Below are 5,705 nucleotides of genomic sequence, written 5' to 3'. Positions count from 1 at the left end.
CATCCTCAAACTAGTGGCCAAGTCGAGCGAGTCAATCAAATTCTTGAAGATATGCTCAGGGCTTGTGTCATTTCCTTTGGCATGAAATGGGAAGATTGTCTTCCTTATGCTGAATTCTCCTACAACAACAGCTTCCAAGCGAGTTCGGGCAAGGCCCCATTCGAGATTCTCTATGGCAGAAAGTGCCGTACTCCTCTCAATTGGTCAGAGACTGGTGAACGCCAACTTCTTGGCAATGACTTAATCACTGAAGCTGAAGAAATGTGTAAAGTCATCCGTGATAATCTCAAAGCCGCGCAATCGCGTCAGAAGAGTTACTATGATAGTAAGCACCGTGATTTGGCTTTCGAGATCGGAGACCATGTCTACCTCCGCGTCTCTCCAATGAAAGGCACTCGTCGCTTCGGTATCAAAGGGAAGCTTGCCCCTAGATACGTGGGTCCTTTCAAGATCATTGGCAAAAGAGGCGACCTCGCCTATCAACTTGAGCTTCCTTCCAACTTCGCGAACGTGCACGACGTGTTCCACGTGTCACAGCTCCGCAAGTGCTTCAAGGCGCCTGAGCGCACTATCAACTTCGAAGAGATTGACCTCCAAGAAGATTTGTCTTATCATGAGCACCCAGTTGCTATTCTTGAAGAAACTGAGCGCAAGACTCGCAACAAGTCTATCAAATTCCTCAAAGTGAAGTGGTCGCACCATTCCGACCGGGAAGCCACCTGGGAACGCGAGGACCATCTCCGTTCCGAATATCCGGAGTTCTTTCAGTCCTAGATCTCGGGAAGAGATCCTCTCGTAGTGGTGGAGTGTTGTAACACCCCGCATGTAACTTGCCATATTTGTAACTCCGACTCTTGCCATTTCCGGCTATGTGATATGTTTTTCCCTCCGTTGTCGGGTTTTGTCTTTCATTTTGTATTTTGTCATGTCATGCATTTTCATATCATGTCATCAGGCGCATTGCATTTGCATACGTGTTCGTCTCATGCATCCGAGCATTTTCCCCGTTGTCCGTTTTCCAATCCGGCGCTCCTATCTCCTCCGATGCACCCCTCTAGTTTTCTTTCGTGTGCGTGTATCAAATTTTCTCGGAATGGACCGAGGCTTGTCAAGTGGTCTTAATATACCACCCGGAGACTACCGGTCAAGTTTCGTTCCATTCGGAGGTCGTTTGGTACTCCAATGGTTAACCGGGCATCCGCAAAGTCCATTTGAGTATCCAGCAAAAAACCCCTCCAAAACCAGCCCAAAACCCACCAAACTCTCTTCCATGCTCTAGGTCGTTCGATCACGATCGTGTGAGCGAAAATCGCACCTCATTTGGAGCCTCCTAGCTCACTCTTCCTATAAATATGTGGGCATCCCGAAATACAACCGCAGTCCAAACCCTAAAAAAATCCCTCCGCGCCGCCGGACGCGTCCGTACCCCGCCGGACACGTCCGCCGCCGCGCCCCATCCAGTCCCGTGGTGCCACGTGTCCTCGCCGGGTCCTCCCGCCGCCGCGGCCCGCGGGCCCGCCGGCCCGTTCGCCGCCGCCCGCGCCTGCCCGAGCGCCAGCGCCTCCCCGCCGGTCTGCGTCCGCCGGCGCCGCCCCGCCGACCCGCCGCGCTCGCCGTCTTCCTCGCCGCCCGCCGCCGACCGCCTCCCCCGCCGGCCTCGTCCTCTCCCGTCGCCGGCCCTCCTCCCTTCTCCTCCCGCCGGCAAGCCGCGCCGCCGCCTCGGCCGCGCCCGAGCCCGAGACGACGCGGCCTCGATCCCATCTGGGTCAACGGAGGTTGACTCCCGAAACCCTAGCTTTTTTTTCTCTAAGTCATGTTATTTCATCAGCATCTTGCTCTGTTCCCGATACTATAACTCTGTTCATGTAGCTCCGATTCGCGCGTGTAATATGTCAAATTGTTCGCCTCGTGATGCTCTTCATTTTGTTCAATTGCACCATGTTTATTAGAGGTCATCTTGATGCCCAAATCTTCATTGGAAGAGGGCTAGTTGCTGTTATTCTCTGGTTCTTAACAGAACTTGGAGATTTGTCATTTTTTGTATCATTTATTCTGTGCATCTTTTGAGCATGAGCTCTACATGTGTTTTGAAGTATGCCATGCCTTATTTCCAGTGGTGTAGTCCATGTATTTTTGCAATCTCTGTGGTGACTAGCACAAGCATGCAAAGTAAGCCCCGTAATAATTCTGATTTCAGAGACTTACTGATTTCTCTAAGTCCTTGTCTGCTGTAATTTTGTTGCAATGTAAACTTGATGCTACAGAGAGATCCATGCATATTTTGGAGATGTTCATTAAGGATGTTTTGTAGATATAGTTGTAATTGATCCATTCCTGCAATTGTTTGCAATTATGGAGTGCCATAGCATGACTCAATCTTGCTCTACTTTTGCTATAAAATATTTCTGGCAGATTCTTAACATGACATGCATTTTTGCCAAGCTTATTGTAGTTGATCCATACATGCTATGCAATTTTTCTTGCCATGGATAGCTTCATAAACATGCCATCTTGCTGTAGGTGTGCTTGGTTTGTAGTGGATTGCTCTGTAGTGAGTGCATCAAGCTCACAAAGAGGCCTACATATTAATATTTCTGCCATGCTCTGTTTTCTGCCAAGTCTGAAACCTGATAACGAAACTTGCTATGTTTACATGCTTGCCATCATATCTTCTGGTTCTTTTTGGCTTATGGTCAGTAAGGGACTTTTGTCATGTGCATTTAGTAGAACACTACCATGCCTTGTTTTGCTATGTTAAGTTCCTGTAGCATGTTGATTTCTTGCTCTAAACATTGCTACCTGATGCTGATTTCTGCCATGTCCAGTTTTTCACTAAGTCTGTGAACCTGTAATCTTTTGCACTTTTTCCATGCTTGTTTGAGCTTGATATGTTGTGAACTAGCCATAGCTCAGTGTTCATCTTTTGTCAAGCATCTCCTGTAGATTACTACCATATGCTTTGTTGCTATGTTGGTGTGCTGTAGCATTGTTACTTGTTGCATTTTAAGTGCTATCTTGCTGTTTATCGCAGATTAGTGTCATTCTTGTTTTGCTCGCCATTTGCAAACCGTGCATCCGATTCCGGTGATCTTTATATCGATTTCGACTGAAATCATCTCATATTTCCAGTGGCATGCTTGATTTTCCATGTTACTGCCATGTTCGTCATTTTCCTTCCGGAGCACGCATATGGATCGCATATCATATCTTGCACATCATACATGTTTTGCATCTTGTTGCTTGCGCATTTCTCGTTGTTGATTGTGGTTCCGTTTGTTTGTGATCCTGTCTTGGGTAGAGCCGGGAGACGAGTTCGTGAACGAGGAACCTGTCGAGTACGCTTACGAGGATCAAGCTTTCGACAACTCTGAGAATCTTGCAGGCAAGATGACCACCCCTCAAAATCACTTCTATCTTTGCTATGCTAGATGTTCGCTCTATTGTCATGCTCGCTACCTATCACTTGTTATATCATGTCTCCCATTTTAGCCATGTCAGCCCTAACCATCCTTTCCTAGCAAACCGTTGTTTGGCTAAGTTACCACTTTTGCTCAGCCCCTCTTATAGCGTTGCTAGTTGCAGGTGAAGTTGAAGTTTGTTCCATGTCGGAACATGGATATGTTGGGATATCACAATATCTCTTATTTAATTAATGCATCTATATATTTGGTAAAGGGTGGAAGGCTCGGCCTTATGCCTGGTGTTTTGTTCCACTCTTGCCGCCCTAGTTACTGTTATACCGGGATTATGTTCCTTGAGTTTGCGTTCCTTACGCGGTCGGGTGATTTATGGGACCCCCTTGACAGTTTGCCTTGAATAAAACTCCTCCAGCAAGGCCCAACCTTGGTTTTACCATTTGCGACCTATACCTTTTTCCCCCGGGTTTTCTAGAGCCCGAGGGTCATCTTTATTTTAAACCCCCGGGCCAGTGCTCCTCCGAGTATTGGTCCAAACTGTCAGTCGCCGGTGGCCACCAGGGGCAACTCTGGGCTGGCCTATCGGAAGCTTGGACAATCCGGTGTGCCCTGAGAACGAGATATGTGCAGCTCCTATCGGGATTTGTCGGCACATTCGGGCGGCTTTGCTGGTCTTGTTTTACCATTGTCGAGATGTCTTGTAAACCGGGATTCCGAGACTGATCGGGTCTTTCCGGGAGAAGGTTTATCCTTCGTTGACCGTGAGAGCTTATGATGGGCTAAGTTGGGACACCCCTGCAGGGTATTATCTTTCGAAGCCGTGCCCGCGGTTATGAGGCAGATGGGAATTTGTTAATGTCCGGTTGTAGATAACTTGTCACTTGACCCAATTAAAATACATCAACTGCGTGTGTAGCCGTGATGGTCTCTTCTCGGCGGAGTCCGGGAAGTGAACACGGTCTGTGTTATGTATGACGTAAGTAGGTGTTCAGGATCACTTCTTGGTCATTGCTAGTTGACGTCCGTTCCTTTGCTTCTCTTCTCGCTCTCATTTGCGCAAGTTAGCCACCATATATGCTTTTGCCGCTGCAGCTCCACCTCTTTGCACCATTCCCCCTTTAAGCTTAAATAGTCTTGATCTCGCGGGTGTGAGATTGCTGAGTCCCCGTGACTCACAAATTCTACCAAAACAGTTGCAGGTGCCGACGATGCCAGTGCAGATGATGGCGTCGATCTCAAGTGGGAGTTCGACGAGGAACGTGGTCGTTACTATGTGTCTTTTCCTGATGATCAGTAGTGGAGCCCAGTTGGGACGATCGGGGATCTAGCATTTGGGGTTGTCTTATTTTCATCTGGATTTTGACCGTAGTCGGTCTATATGATTGTATTTTGGATGATGTATGCATAATATTTATGTACTGTGTGAAGTGGCGATTGTAAGCCAACTCTTTATCCCATTCTTGTGCATTACATGGGATTGTGTGAAGATGACCCTTCTTGCGACAAAACCACAATGCGGTTATGCCTCTAAGTCGTGCCTCGACACGTGGGAGATATAGCCGCATCGTGGGCGTTACAAGGAGGGAGTAGTTCACCCTCGGGGCTGAGGGTATGTACTAGTAGCTATGTATTTGATCTCTCTCTCTCTCTCGTGTTCTTGATTTGGCACGATCTTGATGTACCGCGGGCTTTGTTACTATAGTTGAATCATATGGTGTTTCTCCCCCTCTAACTTTTCTTGTGATGAATTGAGTTTTACCTTTGAGGTTTCACTATTATCGGATTGAATACTATTATGGATTTGAGAACACTTGATGTATGTCTTGCGTGGGATACCCGTGGTGACAATGGGGTGTTCTATTGATTCTCTTGATGTATGTTTTGGCACTCAACTCGCGGATTTCCGAGGTGACATTGGGGTAATCTATGCATAGGGGTTGATGCATGTTTTCGTCCTTGTTTCTCTGGTAGGAATCTTGGGGCACTCTTTGAGGTTCTTTGTGTTGGATTGAATATTATGAATCTAAAGTTGTTTGATGCATATCGTATAATTGACCCACGGATACTTATGGTGGCATTGGAGTGTCTAGGTGACATTAGGGTTGATTGATGTGTGTCATATGGTGTTATTTTACTACGAACTCTAGGGCGGTTTGTGACACTTATAGGAATAGCTCAATGGATTGATCGGAAAGAATAACTTTAAGGTGGTTCCGTACCCTACAAGCAATTTCATCTTATGTTCTCCGTGATACGAACTTTGGAGTGACTTTTGTCGCACGTTGAGGG

The sequence above is a fragment of the Triticum aestivum genome, chromosome 2D, assembly GCF_018294505.1.
Source record: "Triticum aestivum cultivar Chinese Spring chromosome 2D, IWGSC CS RefSeq v2.1, whole genome shotgun sequence".
In the NCBI taxonomy this organism is placed as follows: Eukaryota; Viridiplantae; Streptophyta; class Magnoliopsida; order Poales; family Poaceae; genus Triticum; species Triticum aestivum.
The sequence above is the reverse complement of the archived record's forward strand: the minus strand, read 5'-3'. Positions refer to the sequence as shown.